This window comes from Cetorhinus maximus, unplaced genomic scaffold, assembly GCF_964194155.1.
Source record: "Cetorhinus maximus unplaced genomic scaffold, sCetMax3.hap1.1 HAP1_SCAFFOLD_1165, whole genome shotgun sequence".
In the NCBI taxonomy this organism is placed as follows: Eukaryota; Metazoa; Chordata; class Chondrichthyes; order Lamniformes; family Cetorhinidae; genus Cetorhinus; species Cetorhinus maximus.
Genome location: NW_027597107.1, coordinates 1 through 23,284, shown reverse-complemented (window position 1 = coordinate 23,284; position 23,284 = coordinate 1). Strand labels below are relative to the sequence as shown.

General features: G+C 53.0%; 3 non-coding genes and 3 pseudogenes across 3 annotated transcripts; all 6 read left to right on the top strand.

The window, feature by feature from the left end:
- The first annotated feature begins 446 nt into the window (after positions 1–446).
- On the top strand, positions 447–634 carry LOC144675811 (U2 spliceosomal RNA). The gene has a single exon (XR_013575169.1). It is a non-coding gene; the product is annotated as a U2 spliceosomal RNA (small nuclear RNA).
- Positions 635–4,477: 3,843 nt separating this feature from the next.
- On the top strand, positions 4,478–4,656 carry LOC144675809 (U2 spliceosomal RNA; annotated as a pseudogene).
- Positions 4,657–8,498: 3,842 nt separating this feature from the next.
- Positions 8,499–8,682, top strand: LOC144675810 (U2 spliceosomal RNA). Its single transcript, XR_013575168.1, has one exon. It is a non-coding gene; the product is annotated as a U2 spliceosomal RNA (small nuclear RNA).
- Positions 8,683–12,524: 3,842 nt separating this feature from the next.
- LOC144675808 (U2 spliceosomal RNA) lies at positions 12,525–12,701 on the top strand (annotated as a pseudogene).
- Positions 12,702–16,543: 3,842 nt separating this feature from the next.
- On the top strand, positions 16,544–16,726 carry LOC144675805 (U2 spliceosomal RNA). The gene has a single exon (XR_013575167.1). It is a non-coding gene; the product is annotated as a U2 spliceosomal RNA (small nuclear RNA).
- Positions 16,727–22,075: 5,349 nt separating this feature from the next.
- On the top strand, positions 22,076–22,253 carry LOC144675807 (U2 spliceosomal RNA; annotated as a pseudogene).
- The last annotated feature ends 1,031 nt before the right edge of the window (positions 22,254–23,284 follow it).

The window sequence follows — 23,284 nt, the reverse complement described above, 5'->3', positions numbered from 1 at the left end:
GCTGTTCCCAGGGACACACACCGAGACAAACATCGACTGCAGCTGGAGGATCATCAACTCGGTGAAAGAGGCGCTTTGGTCTGCCCGAAACTTGTTGGTCTTCCAGCACAAAGAGTTGTCCCCGACCGATTGTTGCGGACTGGCACAATCCAAAGTCCAGGACTACGTGCTGAGGGACGCACTAAAGCTTGGGGCAGCTGCCGCAAAGGCGCAATGGGGAAGGGTCGCTGTCTAAGACCTTTCTACCACAGCGCACCGAGAGACTGGGAACTGTTTAGAGCCCCTCGGGCTGTACAGATCAAAATGAAAGGCTGTAAATGACTGTAATATTGTTTGTACTGATGCACCTGGTGATACATTTTGTAAAAGTTTAACCTGGATTGTACCCTTGTAATGTTGTTTTTGAAATGGTTTTGAATGTGATTGAAGATTTTTATGAATAAAGTATATTTTTACAATAAAAAAAAAAAAAAAAAAAAAATCTGTTCTTATCAGTTTAATATCTGATACGTCCCTTATCTGGGGACCATATATTAAATTGATTTTTGGAGCAGGGAGATGGAATAGGGGCTTGCTCTGTCCACTCCACGCATCGACCTGGTATTGCAGTATCTCTGGGAATGGTGCACCACCCCTTTCCAGGGGATTTTCAATGCTAAAAATAGATTTCTTACATACATCTGCTTTCTTTACTTTTCAACATGCACATCTTTCAAAACACAACTTTCTTTCTTTCTCATCGCTTCTCGGCCTTTTGGCTAAGAAGGAATTTGAGCTCACTACGGGTATGAAGGAGCAGACTAAAGGTCTGGGACTCTCAGAGACAGTGGGTTTGGTAGGAGAATAAATGCTTTAATATGGGTTTAAAGATTGTATCCATAAATGTGCGTAGCATTAAATCTACTACGCGATGTGTTGCGACCTTGGACTACCTAGCCAAGGTCAAAGCTGACCTGTTGTTTCTGCAGGAGTGTGCCATACCGCACCTCAGCTCCTACAGGCAATGGTCACGATGGTGGTCCCACGGGCCATCGATCTGGTCGGGCGGAAACGACTCTCGTTCCTCCGGCCTGGGTATTCTGCTGCGGGGAGGCAACTTCACCGTCTCCGAGGTCAAGGAGGTGGTGGGCGGGCGACTCCTGGTAGCAGACGTAATGTACAAGAACGCTCCACTCCGGTTAATAAACGTGTACGGCCCGGCACAAGGGGCTGAGCGGCTGGAGGTTTTTCAGCAGCTCCCACTGCTGCTGGCGACCTCCAGGCCGGTCATTCTGGGCGGGGACTTCAACTGCATCATCGATGCGGCTGGACGATCCAGCAGGGCCGGAAGCAGATTGGACGCTACGTCCAGATCCCTGATGGAAACAGTTAAGGATGCCAAGCTGCACGACGTCTTCAGCAACCCTGCAGACGGAGCGCAGCGTAGATACACCTGGTCGCGGCCAGACGGGTCCATTCGTTCCAGGATAGACTTCCTGTTTGTGTCCCGTGCATTCACAGTCAGATCCACCGACGTCAAGCCGGTGTTCTTCTCTGACCACTGCCTCCTACTGGCGGACTGCCACTTGGAGGAAGACCTGAGGGTGGGCAGGGGGGCATGGAAGCTAAATGTGCAACTGCTGACCCCAGAGAACATTGAGGAGCTCAAGAGGGATTACAAAGGTTGGAGAACCGTGAAACCCCTCTTTGAGTCCCTGACACACTGGTGGGAAGTGATCAAGGGAAGCATCAAGAGGTTTTTCATCCTCAAAGGCACCCAGAAAGCTAGAAAGGAACAGAGGGAAATGTCCCGACTCCAGGAAAAGATGCAGAATCTGCTCCGGCTGCAGTCGATGGGGGTCGATGTCAAGGAGGAGCTCCAAGAGGTGAAGGGCCAGCTAGCCTCGCACTTTGCCTCGGAGGCCTCCAAGATCATCTTCCGTTCCAGAGTCCGCTCCGTGGAGCAGGATGAGACGTGCTCACGTTTCTTCTTCCAAAAGGTACACAGAGAGCGCTCTGTGATCAGCAGCCTGAAGGAAGAAGACGGCTCAGTAAAGTCATCACGGTCCGACATTCTGAGGATCAGCAAATCCTTTTATGCCGGACTGTATGACGTGAAGCCCACGGACAGCACGGCCTCCCAGTCCTTCCTGTCCTCTATCACGGAGGTCCTAGACCACAGTACGCGGGAGAGCCTAGACAAACCGCTAACTCCTGACGAACTGACTAAGGCCCTCGAGTCCTTCGAGAAGAGTAAAACCCCCGGAAGCGACGGCCTGCCGGCGGAGTTGTATTCGGCTCTGTGGGACTTGATCGGCCCAGACCTGCTAGAAGTGTACGAGAGTATGCTCCTGGCCGGCAGCATGTCAGAATCCATGAGGAAAGGCATCATCACCCTCATCTACAAGCACAAGGGGGAAAGGGAGGAAATTAGAAATTGGCGACCCATTTCACTGTTGAATATGGACTATAAGATTCTGTCCAAGGTCATCGCCAACCGGGTCAAATCCGCTCTGGAATTGGTGATTCACCCTGACCAGACCTGCTCTGTGCCAGGCAGGAAGATCTCTGACAGCCTGGCGCTGCTCAGGGATACGATTGCCTATGTACAGGACAGGGGTGTGGATACCTGCCTCATCAGCTTGGATCAGGAGAAGGCCTTTGACAGAATATCGCACACCTACATGGGGGATGTGCTCTCCAAAATGGGCTTTGGGGAGGGAATTCGAAATTGGATCCAACTGCTCTACACTAACATCAGTAGCGCAGTCTCAATCAATGGGTGGGAAACAGATAGCTTTCCAATTAAATCTGGAGTCAGGCAGGGCTGCCCTCTCTCGCCTGTCCTTTTCGTGTGCTGCATAGAACCCTTTGCCGAGTCCATCAGGAAGGATCCGGGCATAAGAGGAGTGACGATCCCAGGCAGTGGAGGCACTCAGGTAAAAGCCTCCCTGTACATGGACGACGTCGCCGTCTTCTGCTCGGATCCGCTGTCAGTGCGCAGACTGATGCACGTCTGCGACCAGTTCGAACTGGCCTCGGGAGCCAAGGTAAATCGTGGGAAGAGCGAGGCCATGTTCTTTGGGAAGTGGGCTGACCGATCCTTTGTCCCCTTCACTGTCAGGGCTGACGGCCTGAAGGTGCTGGGGATATGGTTCGGAGGGACCGGGGCATGCGTTAGAAACTGGAAGGAGCGAGTGGCTATGGTGAAAAGGAAACTGGGCATGTGGGAGCGACGCTCCCTCTCCATTGCGGGTAAGAACCTGGTCATCAGGTGTGAGGTACTCTCGCTGTTGCTGTACGTGGCGCAGGTCTGGCCCATTCCACACTCCTGCGCGATGGCGATCACTCGAGCCATCTTCCGCTTTATCTGGAGGTCGAAAATGGATCGTGTCTGCAGGGACGCGATGTACAAGCCTCTAGATAAAGGGGGAAAAAACGTGCCCAACATCGCCCTCATACTGATGGCCACCTTTGTGTGCGGCTGCATCAAGCGGTGCGTAGACCCTCAGTACGCAAACACCAAGTGTCACTACGTGCTGAGGTTCTACCTGTCCCCGGTGTTGCGAAGGATGGGTCTGGCCACGCTGCCGCGGAACGCTCCAAGTAGTTGGACCGTGCCGTACCACCTGTCCCTGGTGGAAAAATTTATGCAGAAAAACACCTTTGACCACAAGTCCATCAGGCAGTGGTCAGCACGTAACGTCCTAGAGGCCCTGAGGGATAAGGAGAGGGTGGACCCTGTGGGATGGTTCCCCGAGCAGACTGTCAAAGTCATTTGGCAGAATGCCTCATCGCCAGAACTTTCCAACAAGCACCAAGACGTAGCTTGGCTGGTGGTGAGAAAGGCCCTCCCCGTCAGATCCTTCCTACACGCCAGGAGTCTCACCCCCTCTGCACGATGCCCTCGAGGTGGCTGTGGTGGGGAAGAGACCGTTGTTCACCTCCTTGTGGATTGTGCCTTTGCAAAGAAAGTCTGGAGAGAGATGCAGTGGTTGCTGTCGAGGTTCATCCCGAGCAGTTCTGTGACACAGGACTCTGTGCTCTACGGGCTGTTCCCAGGGACACACACCGAGACAAACATCAACTGCAGCTGGAGGATCATCAACTCGGTGAAAGAGGCGCTTTGGTCTGCCCGAAACTTGTTGGTCTTCCAGCACAAAGAGTTGTCCCCGACCGATTGTTGCGGACTGGCACAATCCAAAGTCCAGGACTACGTGCTGAGGGACGCACTAAAGCTTGGGGCAGCTGCCGCAAAGGCGCAATGGGGAAGGGTCGCTGTCTAAGACCTTTCTACCACAGCGCACCGAGAGACTGGGAACTGTTTAGAGCCCCTCGGGCTGTACAGATCAAAATGAAAGGCTGTAAATGATTGTAATATTGTTTGTACTGATGCACCTGGTGATACATTTTGTAAAAGTTTAACCTGGATTGTACCCTTGTAATGTTGTTTTTGAAATGGTTTTGAATGTGATTGAAGATTTTTTATGAATAAAGTATATTTTTACAAAAAAAAAAAAAAAATCTGTTCTTATCAGTTTAATATCTGATACGTCCCTTATCTGGGGACCATATATTAAATTGATTTTTGGAGCAGGGAGATGGAATAGGGGCTTGCTCTGTCCACTCCACGCATCGACCTGGTATTGCAGTATCTCTGGGAATGGTGCACCACCCCTTTCCAGGGGATTTTCAATGCTAAAAATAGATTTCTTACATACATCTGCTTTCTTTACTTTTCAACATGCACATCTTTCAAAACACAACTTTCTTTCTTTCTCATCGCTTCTCGGCCTTTTGGCTAAGAAGGAATTTGAGCTCACTACGGGTATGAAGGAGCAGACTAAAGGTCTGGGACTCTCAGAGACAGTGGGTTTGGTAGGAGAATAAATGCTTTAATATGGGTTTAAAGATTGTATCCATAAATGTGCGTAGCATTAAATCTACTACGCGATGTGTTGCGACCTTGGACTACCTAGCCAAGGTCAAAGCTGACCTGTTGTTTCTGCAGGAGTGTGCCATACCGCACCTCAGCTCCTACAGGCAATGGTCACGATGGTGGTCCCACGGGCCATCGATCTGGTCGGGCGGAAACGACTCTCGTTCCTCCGGCCTGGGTATTCTGCTGCGGGGAGGCAACTTCACCGTCTCCGAGGTCAAGGAGGTGGTGGGCGGGCGACTCCTGGTAGCAGACGTAATGTACAAGAACGCTCCACTCCGGTTAATAAACGTGTACGGCCCGGCACAAGGGGCTGAGCGGCTGGAGGTTTTTCAGCAGCTCCCACTGCTGCTGGCGACCTCCAGGCCGGTCATTCTGGGCGGGGACTTCAACTGCATCATCGATGCGGCTGGACGATCCAGCAGGGCCGGAAGCAGATTGGACGCTACGTCCAGATCCCTGATGGAAACAGTTAAGGATGCCAAGCTGCACGACGTCTTCAGCAACCCTGCAGACGGAGCGCAGCGTAGATACACCTGGTCGCGGCCAGACGGGTCCATTCGTTCCAGGATAGACTTCCTGTTTGTGTCCCGTGCATTCACAGTCAGATCCACCGACGTCAAGCCGGTGTTCTTCTCTGACCACTGCCTCCTACTGGCGGACTGCCACTTGGAGGAAGACCTGAGGGTGGGCAGGGGGGCATGGAAGCTAAATGTGCAACTGCTGACCCCAGAGAACATTGAGGAGCTCAAGAGGGATTACAAAGGTTGGAGAACCGTGAAACCCCTCTTTGAGTCCCTGACACACTGGTGGGAAGTGATCAAGGGAAGCATCAAGAGGTTTTTCATCCTCAAAGGCACCCAGAAAGCTAGAAAGGAACAGAGGGAAATGTCCCGACTCCAGGAAAAGATGCAGAATCTGCTCCGGCTGCAGTCGATGGGGGTCGATGTCAAGGAGGAGCTCCAAGAGGTGAAGGGCCAGCTAGCCTCGCACTTTGCCTCGGAGGCCTCCAAGATCATCTTCCGTTCCAGAGTCCGCTCCGTGGAGCAGGATGAGACGTGCTCACGTTTCTTCTTCCAAAAGGTACACAGAGAGCGCTCTGTGATCAGCAGCCTGAAGGAAGAAGACGGCTCAGTAAAGTCATCACGGTCCGACATTCTGAGGATCAGCAAATCCTTTTATGCCGGACTGTATGACGTGAAGCCCACGGACAGCACGGCCTCCCAGTCCTTCCTGTCCTCTATCACGGAGGTCCTAGACCACAGTACGCGGGAGAGCCTAGACAAACCGCTAACTCCTGACGAACTGACTAAGGCCCTCGAGTCCTTCGAGAAGAGTAAAACCCCCGGAAGCGACGGCCTGCCGGCGGAGTTGTATTCGGCTCTGTGGGACTTGATCGGCCCAGACCTGCTAGAAGTGTACGAGAGTATGCTCCTGGCCGGCAGCATGTCAGAATCCATGAGGAAAGGCATCATCACCCTCATCTACAAGCACAAGGGGGAAAGGGAGGAAATTAGAAATTGGCGACCCATTTCACTGTTGAATATGGACTATAAGATTCTGTCCAAGGTCATCGCCAACCGGGTCAAATCCGCTCTGGAATTGGTGATTCACCCTGACCAGACCTGCTCTGTGCCAGGCAGGAAGATCTCTGACAGCCTGGCGCTGCTCAGGGATACGATTGCCTATGTACAGGACAGGGGTGTGGATACCTGCCTCATCAGCTTGGATCAGGAGAAGGCCTTTGACAGAATATCGCACACCTACATGGGGGATGTGCTCTCCAAAATGGGCTTTGGGGAGGGAATTCGAAATTGGATCCAACTGCTCTACACTAACATCAGTAGCGCAGTCTCAATCAATGGGTGGGAAACAGATAGCTTTCCGATTAAATCTGGAGTCAGGCAGGGCTGCCCTCTCTCGCCTGTCCTTTTCGTGTGCTGCATAGAACCCTTTGCCGAGTCCATCAGGAAGGATCCGGGCATAAGAGGAGTGACGATCCCAGGCAGTGGAGGCACTCAGGTAAAAGCCTCCCTGTACATGGACGACGTCGCCGTCTTCTGCTCGGATCCGCTGTCGGTGCGCAGACTGATGCACGTCTGCGACCAGTTCGAACTGGCCTCGGGAGCCAAGGTAAATCGTGGGAAGAGCGAGGCCACGTTCTTTGGGAACTGGGCTGACCGATCCTTTGTCCCCTTCACTGTCAGGGCTGACGGCCTGAAGGTGCTGGGGATATGGTTCGGAGGGACCGGGGCATGCGTTAGAAACTGGAAGGAGCGAGTGGCTATGGTGAAAAGGAAACTGGGCATGTGGGAGCGACGCTCCCTCTCCATTGCGGGTAAGAACCTGGTCATCAGGTGTGAGGTACTCTCGCTGTTGCTGTACGTGGCGCAGGTCTGGCCCATTCCACACTCCTGCGCGATGGCGATCACTCGAGCCATCTTCCGCTTTATCTGGAGGTCGAAAATGGATCGTGTCTGCAGGGACGCGATGTACAAGCCTCTAGATAAAGGGGGAAAAAACGTGCCCAACATCGCCCTCATACTGATGGCCACCTTTGTGTGCGGCTGCATCAAGCGGTGCGTAGACCCTCAGTACGCAAACACCAAGTGTCACTACGTGCTGAGGTTCTACCTGTCCCCGGTGTTGCGAAGGATGGGTCTGGCCACGCTGCCGCGGAACGCTCCAAGTAGTTGGACCGTGCCGTACCACCTGTCCCTGGTGGAAAAATTTATGCAGAAAAACACCTTTGACCACAAGTCCATCAGGCAGTGGTCAGCACGTAACGTCCTAGAGGCCCTGAGGGATAAGGAGAGGGTGGACCCTGTGGGATGGTTCCCCGAGCAGACTGTCAAAGTCATTTGGCAGAATGCCTCATCGCCAGAACTTTCCAACAAGCACCAAGACGTAGCTTGGCTGGTGGTGAGAAAGGCCCTCCCCGTCAGATCCTTCCTACACGCCAGGAGTCTCACCCCCTCTGCACGATGCCCTCGAGGTGGCTGTGGTGGGGAAGAGACCGTTGTTCACCTCCTTGTGGATTGTGCCTTTGCAAAGAAAGTCTGGAGAGAGATGCAGTGGTTGCTGTCGAGGTTCATCCCGAGCAGTTCTGTGACACAGGACTCTGTGCTCTACGGGCTGTTCCCAGGGACACACACCGAGACAAACATCAACTGCAGCTGGAGGATCATCAACTCGGTGAAAGACGCGCTTTGGTCTGCCCGAAACTTGTTGGTCTTCCAGCACAAAGATTTGTCCCCGACCGATTGTTGCGGACTGGCACAATCCAAAGTCCAGGACTACGTGCTGAGGGACGCACTAAAGCTTGGGGCAGCTGCCGCAAAGGCGCAATGGGGAAGGGTCGCTGTCTAAGACCTTTCTACCACAGCGCACCGAGAGACTGGGAACTGTTTAGAGCCCCTCGGGCTGTACAGATCAAAATGAAAGGCTGTAAATGACTGTAATATTGTTTGTACTGATGCACCTGGTGATACAATTTGTAAAAGTTTAACCTGGATTGTACCCTTGTAATGTTGTTTTTGAAATGGTTTTGAATGTGATTGAAGATTTTTATGAATAAAGTATATTTTTACAAAAAAAAAAAAAAAAAAAAATCTGTTCTTATCAGTTTAATATCTGATACGTCCCTTATCTGGGGACCATATATTAAATTGATTTTTGGAGCAGGGAGATGGAATAGGGGCTTGCTCTGTCCACTCCACGCATCGACCTGGTATTGCAGTATCTCTGGGAATGGTGCACCACCCCTTTCCAGGGGATTTTCAATGCTAAAAATAGATTTCTTACATACATCTGCTTTCTTTACTTTTCAACATGCACATCTTTCAAAACACAACTTTCTTTCTTTCTCATCGCTTCTCGGCCTTTTGGCTAAGAAGGAATTTGAGCTCACTACGGGTATGAAGGAGCAGACTAAAGGTCTGGGACTCTCAGAGACAGTGGGTTTGGTAGGAGAATAAATGCTTTAATATGGGTTTAAAGATTGTATCCATAAATGTGCGTAGCATTAAATCTACTACGCGATGTGTTGCGACCTTGGACTACCTAGCCAAGGTCAAAGCTGACCTGTTGTTTCTGCAGGAGTGTGCCATACCGCACCTCAGCTCCTACAGGCAATGGTCACGATGGTGGTCCCACGGGCCATCGATCTGGTCGGGCGGAAACGACTCTCGTTCCTCCGGCCTGGGTATTCTGCTGCGGGGAGGCAACTTCACCGTCTCCGAGGTCAAGGAGGTGGTGGGCGGGCGACTCCTGGTAGCAGACGTAATGTACAAGAACGCTCCACTCCGGTTAATAAACGTGTACGGCCCGGCACAAGGGGCTGAGCGGCTGGAGGTTTTTCAGCAGCTCCCACTGCTGCTGGCGACCTCCAGGCCGGTCATTCTGGGCGGGGACTTCAACTGCATCATCGATGCGGCTGGACGATCCAGCAGGGCCGGAAGCAGATTGGACGCTACGTCCAGATCCCTGATGGAAACAGTTAAGGATGCCAAGCTGCACGACGTCTTCAGCAACCCTGCAGACGGAGCGCAGCGTAGATACACCTGGTCGCGGCCAGACGGGTCCATTCGTTCCAGGATAGACTTCCTGTTTGTGTCCCGTGCATTCACAGTCAGATCCACCGACGTCAAGCCGGTGTTCTTCTCTGACCACTGCCTCCTACTGGCGGACTGCCACTTGGAGGAAGACCTGAGGGTGGGCAGGGGGGCATGGAAGCTAAATGTGCAACTGCTGACCCCAGAGAACATTGAGGAGCTCAAGAGGGATTACAAAGGTTGGAGAACCGTGAAACCCCTCTTTGAGTCCCTGACACACTGGTGGGAAGTGATCAAGGGAAGCATCAAGAGGTTTTTCATCCTCAAAGGCACCCAGAAAGCTAGAAAGGAACAGAGGGAAATGTCCCGACTCCAGGAAAAGATGCAGAATCTGCTCCGGCTGCAGTCGATGGGGGTCGATGTCAAGGAGGAGCTCCAAGAGGTGAAGGGCCAGCTAGCCTCGCACTTTGCCTCGGAGGCCTCCAAGATCATCTTCCGTTCCAGAGTCCGCTCCGTGGAGCAGGATGAGACGTGCTCACGTTTCTTCTTCCAAAAGGTACACAGAGAGCGCTCTGTGATCAGCAGCCTGAAGGAAGAAGACGGCTCAGTAAAGTCATCACGGTCCGACATTCTGAGGATCAGCAAATCCTTTTATGCCGGACTGTATGACGTGAAGCCCACGGACAGCACGGCCTCCCAGTCCTTCCTGTCCTCTATCACGGAGGTCCTAGACCACAGTACGCGGGAGAGCCTAGACAAACCGCTAACTCCTGACGAACTGACTAAGGCCCTCGAGTCCTTCGAGAAGAGTAAAACCCCCGGAAGCGACGGCCTGCCGGCGGAGTTGTATTCGGCTCTGTGGGACTTGATCGGCCCAGACCTGCTAGAAGTGTACGAGAGTATGCTCCTGGCCGGCAGCATGTCAGAATCCATGAGGAAAGGCATCATCACCCTCATCTACAAGCACAAGGGGGAAAGGGAGGAAATTAGAAATTGGCGACCCATTTCACTGTTGAATATGGACTATAAGATTCTGTCCAAGGTCATCGCCAACCGGGTCAAATCCGCTCTGGAATTGGTGATTCACCCTGACCAGACCTGCTCTGTGCCAGGCAGGAAGATCTCTGACAGCCTGGCGCTGCTCAGGGATACGATTGCCTATGTACAGGACAGGGGTGTGGATACCTGCCTCATCAGCTTGGATCAGGAGAAGGCCTTTGACAGAATATCGCACACCTACATGGGGGATGTGCTCTCCAAAATGGGCTTTGGGGAGGGAATTCGAAATTGGATCCAACTGCTCTACACTAACATCAGTAGCGCAGTCTCAATCAATGGGTGGGAAACAGATAGCTTTCCGATTAAATCTGGAGTCAGGCAGGGCTGCCCTCTCTCGCCTGTCCTTTTCGTGTGCTGCATAGAACCCTTTGCCGAGTCCATCAGGAAGGATCCGGGCATAAGAGGAGTGACGATCCCAGGCAGTGGAGGCACTCAGGTAAAAGCCTCCCTGTACATGGACGACGTCGCCGTCTTCTGCTCGGATCCGCTGTCGGTGCGCAGACTGATGCACGTCTGCGACCAGTTCGAACTGGCCTCGGGAGCCAAGGTAAATCGTGGGAAGAGCGAGGCCACGTTCTTTGGGAACTGGGCTGACCGATCCTTTGTCCCCTTCACTGTCAGGGCTGACGGCCTGAAGGTGCTGGGGATATGGTTCGGAGGGACCGGGGCATGCGTTAGAAACTGGAAGGAGCGAGTGGCTATGGTGAAAAGGAAACTGGGCATGTGGGAGCGACGCTCCCTCTCCATTGCGGGTAAGAACCTGGTCATCAGGTGTGAGGTACTCTCGCTGTTGCTGTACGTGGCGCAGGTCTGGCCCATTCCACACTCCTGCGCGATGGCGATCACTCGAGCCATCTTCCGCTTTATCTGGAGGTCGAAAATGGATCGTGTCTGCAGGGACGCGATGTACAAGCCTCTAGATAAAGGGGGAAAAAACGTGCCCAACATCGCCCTCATACTGATGGCCACCTTTGTGTGCGGCTGCATCAAGCGGTGCGTAGACCCTCAGTACGCAAACACCAAGTGTCACTACGTGCTGAGGTTCTACCTGTCCCCGGTGTTGCGAAGGATGGGTCTGGCCACGCTGCCGCGGAACGCTCCAAGTAGTTGGACCGTGCCGTACCACCTGTCCCTGGTGGAAAAATTTATGCAGAAAAACACCTTTGACCACAAGTCCATCAGGCAGTGGTCAGCACGTAACGTCCTAGAGGCCCTGAGGGATAAGGAGAGGGTGGACCCTGTGGGATGGTTCCCCGAGCAGACTGTCAAAGTCATTTGGCAGAATGCCTCATCGCCAGAACTTTCCAACAAGCACCAAGACGTAGCTTGGCTGGTGGTGAGAAAGGCCCTCCCCGTCAGATCCTTCCTACACGCCAGGAGTCTCACCCCCTCTGCACGATGCCCTCGAGGTGGCTGTGGTGGGGAAGAGACCGTTGTTCACCTCCTTGTGGATTGTGCCTTTGCAAAGAAAGTCTGGAGAGAGATGCAGTGGTTGCTGTCGAGGTTCATCCCGAGCAGTTCTGTGACACAGGACTCTGTGCTCTACGGGCTGTTCCCAGGGACACACACCGAGACAAACATCAACTGCAGCTGGAGGATCATCAACTCGGTGAAAGACGCGCTTTGGTCTGCCCGAAACTTGTTGGTCTTCCAGCACAAAGATTTGTCCCCGACCGATTGTTGCGGACTGGCACAATCCAAAGTCCAGGACTACGTGCTGAGGGACGCACTAAAGCTTGGGGCAGCTGCCGCAAAGGCGCAATGGGGAAGGGTCGCTGTCTAAGACCTTTCTACCACAGCGCACCGAGAGACTGGGAACTGTTTAGAGCCCCTCGGGCTGTACAGATCAAAATGAAAGGCTGTAAATGACTGTAATATTGTTTGTACTGATGCACCTGGTGATACATTTTGTAAAAGTTTAACCTGGATTGTACCCTTGTAATGTTGTTTTTGAAATGGTTTTGAATGTGATTGAAGATTTTTATGAATAAAGTATATTTTTACAAAAAAAAAAAAAATCTGTTCTTATCAGTTTAATATCTGATACGTCCCTTATCTGGGGACCATATATTAAATTGATTTTTGGAGCAGGGAGATGGAATAGGGGCTTGCTCTGTCCACTCCACGCATCAACCTGGTATTGCAGTATCTCTGGGAATGGTGCACCACCCCTTTCCAGGGGATTTTCAATGCTAAAAATAGATTTCTTACAAACATCTGCTTTCTTTACTTTTCAACATGCACATCTTTCAAAACACAACTTTCTTTCTTTCTCATCGCTTCTCGGCCTTTTGGCTAAGAAGGAATTTGAGCTCACTACGGGTATGAAGGAGCAGACTAAAGGTCTGGGACTCTCAGAGACAGTGGGTTTGGTAGGAGAATAAATGCTTTAATATGGGTTTAAAGATTGTATCCATAAATGTGCGTAGCATTAAATCTACTACGCGATGTGTTGCGACCTTGGACTACCTAGCCAAGGTCAAAGCTGACCTGTTGTTTCTGCAGGAGTGTGCCATACCGCACCTCAGCTCCTACAGGCAATGGTCACGATGGTGGTCCCACGGGCCATCGATCTGGTCGGGCGGAAACGACTCTCGTTCCTCCGGCCTGGGTATTCTGCTGCGGGGAGGCAACTTCACCGTCTCCGAGGTCAAGGAGGTGGTGGGCGGGCGACTCCTGGTAGCAGACGTAATGTACAAGAACGCTCCACTCCGGTTAATAAACGTGTACGGCCCGGCACAAGGGGCTGAGCGGCTGGAGGTTTTTCAGCAGCTCCCACTGCTGCTGGCGACCTCCAGGCCGGTCATTCTGGGCGGGGACTTCAACTGCATCATCGATGCGGCTGGACGATCCAGCAGGGCCGGAAGCAGATTGGACGCTACGTCCAGATCCCTGATGGAAACAGTTAAGGATGCCAAGCTGCACGACGTCTTCAGCAACCCTGCAGACGGAGCGCAGCGTAGATACACCTGGTCGCGGCCAGACGGGTCCATTCGTTCCAGGATAGACTTCCTGTTTGTGTCCCGTGCATTCACAGTCAGATCCACCGACGTCAAGCCGGTGTTCTTCTCTGACCACTGCCTCCTACTGGCGGACTGCCACTTGGAGGAAGACCTGAGGGTGGGCAGGGGGGCATGGAAGCTAAATGTGCAACTGCTGACCCCAGAGAACATTGAGGAGCTCAAGAGGGAGTACAAAGGTTGGAGAACCGTGAAACCCCTCTTTGAGTCCCTGACACACTGGTGGGAAGTGATCAAGGGAAGCATCAAGAGGTTTTTCATCCGCAAAGGCACCCAGAAAGCTAGAAAGGAACAGAGGGAAATGTCCCGACTCCAGGAAAAGATGCAGAATCTGCTCCGGCTGCAGTCGATGGGGGTCGATGTCAAGGAGGAGCTCCAAGAGGTGAAGGGCCAGCAAGCCTCGCACTTTGCCTCGGAGGCCTCCAAGATCATCTTCCGTTCCAGAGTCCGCTCCGTGGAGCAGGATGAGACGTGCTCACGTTTCTTCTTCCAAAAGGTACACAGAGAGCGCTCTGTGATCAGCAGCCTGAAGGAAGAAGACGGCTCAGTAAAGTCATCACGGTCCGACATTCTGAGGATCAGCAAATCCTTTTATGCCGGACTGTATGATGTGAAGCCCACGGACAGCACGGCCTCCCAGTCCTTCCTGTCCTCTATCACGGAGGTCCTAGACCACAGTACGCGGGAGAGCCTAGACAAACCGCTAACTCCTGACGAACTGACTAAGGCCCTCGAGTCCTTCGAGAAGAGTAAAACCCCCGGAAGCGACGGCCTGCCGGCGGAGTTGTATTCGGCTCTGTGGGACTTGATCGGCCCAGACCTGCTAGAAGTGTACGAGAGTATGCTCCTGGCCGGCAGCAGGTCAGAATCCATGAGGAAAGGCATCATCACCCTCATCTACAAGCACAAGGGGGAAAGGGAGGAAATTAGAAATTGGCGACCCATTTCACTGTTGAATATGGACTATAAGATTCTGTCCAAGGTCATCGCCAACCGGGTCAAATCCGCTGTGGAATTGGTGATTCACCCTGACCAGACCTGCTCTGTGCCAGGCAGGAAGATCTCTGACAGCCTGGCGCTGCTCAGGGATACGATTGCCTATGTACAGGACAGGGGTGTGGATACCTGCCTCATCAGCTTGGATCAGGAGAAGGCCTTTGACAGAATATCGCACACCTACATGGGGGATGTGCTCTCCAAAATGGGCTTTGGGGAGGGAATTCGAAATTGGATCCAACTGCTCTACACTAACATCAGTAGCGCAGTCTCAATCAATGGGTGGGAAACAGATAGCTTCCCGATTAAATCTGGAGTCAGGCAGGGCTGCCCTCTCTCGCCTGTCCTTTTTGTGTGCTGCATAGAACCCTTTGCCGAGTCCATCAGGAAGGATCCGGGCATAAGAGGAGTGACGATCCCAGGCAGTGGAGGCACTCAGGTAAAAGCCTCCCTGTACATGGACGACGTCGCCGTCTTCTGCTCGGATCCGCTGTCGGTGCGCAGACTGATACACGTCTGCGACCAGTTCGAACTGGCCTCGGGAGCCAAGGTAAATCGTGGGAAGAGCGAGGCCATGTTCTTTGGGAACTGGGCTGACCGATCCTTTGTCCCCTTCACTGTCAGGGCTGACGGCCTGAAGGTGCTGGGGATATGGTTCGGAGGGACCGGGGCATGCGTTAGAAACTGGAAGGAGCGAGTGGCTATGGTGAAAAGGAAACTGGGCATGTGGGAGCGACGCTCCCTCTCCATTGCGGGTAAGAACCTGGTCATCAGGTGTGAGGTACTCTCGCTGTTACTGTACGTGGCGCAGGTCTGGCCCATTCCACACTCCTGCGCGATGGCGATCACTCGAGCCATCTTCCGCTTTATCTGGAGGTCGAAAATGGATCGTGTCTGCAGGGACGCGATGTACAAGCCTCTAGATAAAGGGGGAAAAAACGTGCCCAACATCGCCCTCATACTGATGGCCACCTTTGTGTGCGGCTGCATCAAGCGGTGCGTAGACCCTCAGTACGCAAACACCAAGTGTCACTACGTGCTGAGGTTCTACCTGTCCCCGGTGTTGCGAAGGATGGGTCTGGCCACGCTGCCGCGGAACGCTCCAAGTAGTTGGACCGTGCCGTACCACCTGTCCCTGGTGGAAAAATTTATGCAGAAAAACACCTTTGACCACAAGTCCATCAGGCAGTGGTCAGCACGTAACGTCCTAGAGGCCCTGAGGGATAAGGAGAGGGTGGACCCTGTGGGATGGTTCCCCGAGCAGACTGTCAAAGTCATTTGGCAGAATGCCTCATCGCCAGAACTTTCCAACAAGCACCAAGACGTAGCTTGGCTGGTGGTGAGAAAGGCCCTCCCCGTCAGATCCTTCCTACACGCCAGGAGTCTCACCCCCTCTGCACGATGCCCTCGAGGTGGCTGTGGTGGGGAAGAGACCGTTGTTCACCTCCTTGTGGATTGTGCCTTTGCAAAGAAAGTCTGGAGAGAGATGCAGTGGTTGCTGTCGAGGTTCATCCCGAGCAGTTCTGTGACACAGGACTCTGTGCTCTACGGGCTGTTCCCAGGGACACACACCGAGACAAACATCAACTGCAGCTGGAGGATCATCAACTCGGTGAAAGACGCGGTTTGGTCTGCCCGTAACTTGTTGGTCTTCCAGCACAAAGAGTTGTCCCCGACCGATTGTTGCGGACTGGCACAATCCAAAGTCCAGGACTACGTGCTGAGGGACGCACTAAAGCTTGGGGCAGCTGCCGCAAAGGCGCAATGGGGAAGGGTCGCTGTCTAAGACCTTTCTACCACAGCGCACCGAGAGACTGGGAACTGTTTAGAGCCCCTCGGGCTGTACAGATCAAAATGAAAGGCTGTAAATGACTGTAATATTGTTTGTACTGATGCACCTGGTGATACATTTTGTAAAAGTTTAACCTGGATTGTACCCTTGTAATGTTGGTTTTGAAATGGTTTTGAATGTGATTGAAGATTTTTATGAATAAAGTATATTTTTACAAAAAAAAAAAAAAAAAAAATCTGTTCTTATCAGTTTAATATCTGATACGTCCCTTATCTGGGGACCATATATTAAATTGATTTTTGGAGCAGGGAGATGGAATAGGGGCTTGCTCTGTCCACTCCACGCATCGACCCGGTATTGCAGTATCTCTGGGAATGGTGCACCACCCCTTTTAGGGGATTTTCAATGCTAAAAATAGATTTCTTACAAACATCTGCTTTCTTTACTTTTCAACATGCGCATCTTTCAAAACACAACTTTCTTTCTTTCTCATCGCTTCTCGGCCTTTTGGCTAACATCAAGTGTAGTGTTGCAGGGGCGACACCATGGTCCTGCCATGGCAAGGTCGGGATGGAAGGGCGAAAACCAATCGCAATCCGAATTCATACCGTGGGTTACCTATCACCGTCCGAGTCACGGTGAACCACAGCGACGAAGGAGGATCACCTATGGATCGGGGCTTCTTCACCAGGAGGATCCTGTTGAAGGCGTGCGGCTTCCAAGCTACGGAGATCTTCACCCTGCACGACTCCCGCAAAGGTGGTTATTTCGACGTGACGTTCAAGCAAGTGGCAGACTGCGTCCGGCTCCTGAGGGTGTTCGAGGAGAAGAGAGACCTGCCGGAGATGAAGATCCTGACGGCGGAGCCGCACTTCTCTCTGCCGTTGCAACGGGAACGTGAGGTGATGGTGCATGTGTACAACCCCTTCGTCCCTGTCGCCGACGTGGTCACCTTCCTCACCAGGTACTTCGATAAGGTGGGGAGCGGCACCGAGATTCGAGACGACTTGGGGATCTGGACAGGCAAACGCCTGTTTAAGGTCACGCTAAAGACCGATGGTAAGGGAGCCATTTTCCACCCTCCTTCCAGTTTCGCTATCGGGGGAAACCGTGGCTACCTGGTCTACGCTGGGCAACCCAAGCATTGTCGCTCATGCGGCAAGGCTGGTCATGTGGCGGCCAACTGCAGCGCCTCCCTCTGCAAGATCTGCAAACAGGAAGGGCACCAGACAAAAGACTGCAAACAGGCCAAGTGCTGCAACCTGTGTGGCGAGGCAAGTCACCTCTACAGGACCTGCCCCAAACGCTGCCGTACTTACGCACAGGCAGCCAAAGCCGACCACGGGGAAGCAGAAGAAATGTTCCGTGTCACTCCAACCACCAAGGCCCCCAGGGAGCTCAACGGGACAAAGGAGGACACAGAGAGAGACAAGGTGGAGAAAGAGATTGAGGCAACAGAGAGCCAATCAACAGCACCACCCCCTGAACCTTCCAGTCCTCAGGACAGCGAATCAATGGAGGAGGAGGCAGCAGTGGAAAAGCAGCAGGGGGAGTGGCGGACGGTGAAGAACAAGAAAAGTAAGAGGGAGCGAAGAAGAAGCAAAGGCGTTTCCCAGAGAAGCGGCAAGAGGCGTCTCCCATCCGACACGGATGACAAGGGCAGCAGCTCTTCGGATGAGGAAGTGCCAGAGCGGCACCGACAGAAGAGGCGGCAAAGCTCCAGGGCGTTGGAGGACGAGACACCCGAGCTCCAGAAAATTGGAGACAACAAGGAGACCAACGCACCCCAACTTTGCCTGCAACCTGAGGAGGCCAGTGCACCACAGCCCCTGGAATCTGGGAGCAGTGAGGCAATCATCGCACCCCAGCTCCAGGAAGCCGGGAACAGCAACCCCCCAGAGGGGGTGAGTTTTGGAGAAGCTTCTCCAGCAAAGGTCATCTCAAAATCCGCTCACTACGTGAACCTCCAGATGCCACTGGAGCAGAACACGGCCAAGGAGATCTACCTCAGCCCATCCAAAGTGAAGGAATTTGAGCTCACTACGGGTATGAAGGAGCAGACTAAAGGTCTGGGACTCTCAGAGACAGTGGGTTTGGTAGGAGAATAAATGCTTTAATATGGGTTTAAAGATTGTATCCATAAATGTGCGTAGCATTAAATCTACTACGCGATGTGTTGCGACCTTGGACTACCTAGCCAAGGTCAAAGCTGACCTGTTGTTTCTGCAGGAGTGTGCGATACCGCACCTCAGCTCCTACAGGCAATGGTCACGATGGTGGTCCCACGGGCCATCGATCTGGTCGGGCGGAAACGACTCTCGTTCCTCCGGCCTGGGTATTCTGCTGCGGGGAGGCAACTTCACCGTCTCCGAGGTCAAGGAGGTGGTGGGCGGGCGACTCCTGGTAGCAGACGTAATGTACAAGAACGCTCCACTCCGGTTAATTAACGTGTACGGCCCGGCACAAGGGGCTGAGCGGCTGGAGGTTTTTCAGCAGCTCCCACTGCTGCTGGCGACCTCCAGGCCGGTCATTCTGGGCGGGGACTTCAACTGCATCATCGATGCGGCTGGACGATCCAGCAGGGCCGGAAGCAGATTGGACGCTACGTCCAGATCCCTGATGGAAACAGTTAAGGATGCCAAGCTGCACGACGTCTTCAGCAACCCTGCAGACGGAGCGCAGCGTAGATACACCTGGTCGCGGCCAGACGGGTCCATTCGTTCCAGGATAGACTTCCTGTTTGTGTCCCGTGCATTCACAGTCAGATCCACCGAGGTCAAGCCGGTGTTCTTCTCTGACCACTGCCTCCTACTGGCGGACTGCCACTTGGAGGAAGACCTGAGGGTGGGCAGGGGGGCATGGAAGCTAAATGTGCAACTGCTGACCCCAGAGAACATTGAGGAGCTCAAGAGGGATTACAAAGGTTGGAGAACCGTGAAACCCCTCTTTGAGTCCCTGACACACTGGTGGGAAGTGATCAAGGGAAGCATCAAGAGGTTTTTCATCCTCAAAGGCACCCAGAAAGCTAGAAAGGAACAGAGGGAAATGTCCCGACTCCAGGAAAAGATGCAGAATCTGCTCCGGCTGCAGTCGATGGGGGTCGATGTCAAGGAGGAGCTCCAAGAGGTGAAGGGCCAGCAAGCCTCGCACTTTGCCTCGGAGGCCTCCAAGATCATCTTCCGTTCCAGAGTCCGCTCCGTGGAGCAGGATGAGACGTGCTCACGTTTCTTCTTCCAAAAGGTACACAGAGAGCGCTCTGTGATCAGCAGCCTGAAGGAAGAAGACGGCTCAGTAAAGTCATCACGGTCCGACATTCTGAGGATCAGCAAATCCTTTTATGCCGGACTGTATGACGTGAAGCCCACGGACAGCACGGCCTCCCAGTCCTTCCTGTCCTCTATCACGGAGGTCCTAGACCACAGTACGCGGGAGAGCCTAGACAAACCGCTAACTCCTGACGAACTGACTAAGGCCCTCGAGTCCTTCGAGAAGAGTAAAACCCCCGGAAGCGACGGCCTGCCGGCGGAGTTGTATTCGGCTCTGTGGGACTTGATCGGCCCAGACCTGCTAGAAGTGTACGAGAGTATGCTCCTGGCCGGCAGCATGTCAGAATCCATGAGGAAAGGCATCATCACCCTCATCTACAAGCACAAGGGGGAAAGGGAGGAAATTAGAAATTGGCGACCCATTTCACTGTTGAATATGGACTATAAGATTCTGTCCAAGGTCATCGCCAACCGGGTCAAATCCGCTCTGGAATTGGTGATTCACCCTGACCAGACCTGCTCTGTGCCAGGCAGGAAGATCTCTGACAGCCTGGCGCTGCTCAGGGATACGATTGCCTATGTACAGGACAGGGGTGTGGATACCTGCCTCATCAGCTTGGATCAGGAGAAGGCCTTTGACAGAATATCGCACACCTACATGGGGGATGTGCTCTCCAAAATGGGCTTTGGGGAGGGAATTCGAAATTGGATCCAACTGCTCTACACTAACATCAGTAGCGCAGTCTCAATCAATGGGTGGGAAACAGATAGCTTTCCGATTAAATCTGGAGTCAGGCAGGGCTGCCCTCTCTCGCCTGTCCTTTTTGTGTGCTGCATAGAACCCTTTGCCGAGTCCATCAGGAAGGATCCGGGCATAAGAGGAGTGACGATCCCAGGCAGTGGAGGCACTCAGGTAAAAGCCTCCCTGTACATGGACGACGTCGTCGTCTTCTGCTCGGATCCGCTGTCGGTGCGCAGACTGATGCACGTCTGCGACCAGTTCGAACTGGCCTCGGGAGCCAAGGTAAATCGTGGGAAGAGCGAGGCCATGTTCTTTGGGAAGTGGGCTGACCGATCCTTTGTCCCCTTCACTGTCAGGGCTGACGGCCTGAAGGTGCTGGGGATATGGTTCGGAGGGACCGGGGCATGCGTTAGAAACTGGAAGGAGCGAGTGGCTATGGTGAAAAGGAAACTGGGCATGTGGGAGCGACGCTCCCTCTCCATTGCGGGTAAGAACCTGGTCATCAGGTGTGAGGTACTCTCGCTGTTGCTGTACGTGGCGCAGGTCTGGCCCATTCCACACTCCTGCGCGATGGCGATCACTCGAGCCATCTTCCGCTTTATCTGGAGGTCGAAAATGGATCGTGTCTGCAGGGACGCGATGTACAAGCCTCTAGATAAAGGGGGAAAAAACGTGCCCAACATCGCCCTCATACTGATGGCCACCTTTGTGTGCGGCTGCATCAAGCGGTGCGTAGACCCTCAGTACGCAAACACCAAGTGTCACTACGTGCTGAGGTTCTACCTGTCCCCGGTGTTGCGAAGGATGGGTCTGGCCACGCTGCCGCGGAACGCTCCAAGTAGTTGGACCGTGCCGTACCACCTGTCCCTGGTGGAAAAATTTATGCAGAAAAACACCTTTGACCACAAGTCCATCAGGCAGTGGTCAGCACGTAACGTCCTAGAGGCCCTGAGGGATAAGGAGAGGGTGGACCCTGTGGGATGGTTCCCCGAGCAGACTGTCAAAGTCATTTGGCAGAATGCCTCATCGCCAGAACTTTCCAACAAGCACCAAGACGTAGCTTGGCTGGTGGTGAGAAAGGCCCTCCCCGTCAGATCCTTCCTACACGCCAGGAGTCTCACCCCCTCTGCACGATGCCCTCGAGGTGGCTGTGGTGGGGAAGAGACCGTTGTTCACCTCCTTGTGGATTGTGCCTTTGCAAAGAAAGTCTGGAGAGAGATGCAGTGGTTGCTGTCGAGGTTCATCCCGAGCAGTTCTGTGACACAGGACTCTGTGCTCTACGGGCTGTTCCCAGGGACACACACCGAGACAAACATCAACTGCAGCTGGAGGATCATCAACTCGGTGAAAGACGCGCTTTGGTCTGCCCGAAACTTGTTGGTCTTCCAGCACAAAGAGTTGTCCCCGACCGATTGTTGCGGACTGGCACAATCCAAAGTCCAGGACTACGTGCTGAGGGACGCACTAAAGCTTGGGGCAGCTGCCGCAAAGGCGCAATGGGGAAGGGTCGCTGTCTAAGACCTTTCTACCACAGCGCACCGAGAGACTGGGAACTGTTTAGAGCCCCTCGGGCTGTACAGATCAAAATGAAAGGCTGTAAATGACTGTAATATTGTTTGTACTGATGCACCTGGTGATACATTTTGTAAAAGTTTAACCTGGATTGTACCCTTGTAATGTTGTTTTTGAAATGGTTTTGAATGTGATTGAAGATTTTTATGAATAAAGTATATTTTTACAAAAAAAAAAAAAAATCTGTTCTTATCAGTTTAATATCTGATACGTCCCTTATCTGGGGACCATATATTAAATTGATTTTTGGAGCAGGGAGATGGAATAGGGGCTTGCTCTGTCCACTCCACGCATCAACCTGGTATTGCAGTATCTCTGGGAATGGTGCACCACCCCTTTCCAGGGGATTTTCAATGCTAAAAATAGATTTCTTACAAACATCTGCTTTCTTTACTTTTCAACATGCACATCTTTCAAAACACAACTTTCTTTCTTTCTCATCGCTTCTCGGCCTTTTGGCTAAGAAGGAATTTGAGCTCACTACGGGTATGAAGGAGCAGACTAAAGGTCTGGGACTCTCAGAGACAGTGGGTTTGGTAGGAGAATAAATGCTTTAATATGGGTTTAACGATTGTATCCATAAATGTGCGTAGCATTAAATCTACTACGCGATGTGTTGCGACCTTGGACTACCTAGCCAAGGTCAAAGCTGACCTGTTGTTTCTGCAGGAGTGTGCCATACCGCACCTCAGCTCCTACAGGCAATGGTCACGATGGTGGTCCCACGGGCCATCGATCTGGTCGGGCGGAAACGACTCTCGTTCCTCCGGCCTGGGTATTCTGCTGCGGGGAGGCAACTTCACCGTCTCCGAGGTCAAGGAGGTGGTGGGCGGGCGACTCCTGGTAGCAGACGTAATGTACAAGAACGCTCCACTCCGGTTAATAAACGTGTACGGCCCGGCACAAGGGGCTGAGCGGCTGGAGGTTTTTCAGCAGCTCCCACTGCTGCTGGCGACCTCCAGGCCGGTCATTCTGGGCGGGGACTTCAACTGCATCATCGATGCGGCTGGACGATCCAGCAGGGCCGGAAGCAGATTGGACGCTACGTCCAGATCCCTGATGGAAACAGTTAAGGATGCCAAGCTGCACGACGTCTTCAGCAACCCTGCAGACGGAGCGCAGCGTAGATACACCTGGTCGCGGCCAGACGGGTCCATTCGTTCCAGGATAGACTTCCTGTTTGTGTCCCGTGCATTCACAGTCAGATCCACCGACGTCAAGCCGGTGTTCTTCTCTGACCACTGCCTCCTACTGGCGGACTGCCACTTGGAGGAAGACCTGAGGGTGGGCAGGGGGGCATGGAAGCTAAATGTGCAACTGCTGACCCCAGAGAACATTGAGGAGCTCAAGAGGGGTTTCAACGGTT